The sequence below is a fragment of the Etheostoma spectabile genome, chromosome 6 (assembly GCF_008692095.1).
Source record: "Etheostoma spectabile isolate EspeVRDwgs_2016 chromosome 6, UIUC_Espe_1.0, whole genome shotgun sequence".
Classification (NCBI taxonomy): domain Eukaryota; kingdom Metazoa; phylum Chordata; class Actinopteri; order Perciformes; family Percidae; genus Etheostoma; species Etheostoma spectabile.
The window spans coordinates 26,666,990-26,667,193 of NC_045738.1; positions in this window are offsets into that span (position 1 = coordinate 26,666,990).

Sequence of the window (204 nt, forward strand, 5' to 3'; positions counted from 1 at the left end):
ACGTTCAGAAGTAGTTTTAGTCGTCAACAGAGACTCTGATTGGACAGATCCCAGAAATGAAACTATGTCAATATAGATTATGGGCTAGATATGACAGGACTATTCATAGACAGTAAAAGAAAACTGTCTCCTGTACAGCTGGTGGCGGTATTCTATAGCAATAGTAATCTGCCATGAATAAACAAGAAGAAGAAGAAGAAGAAG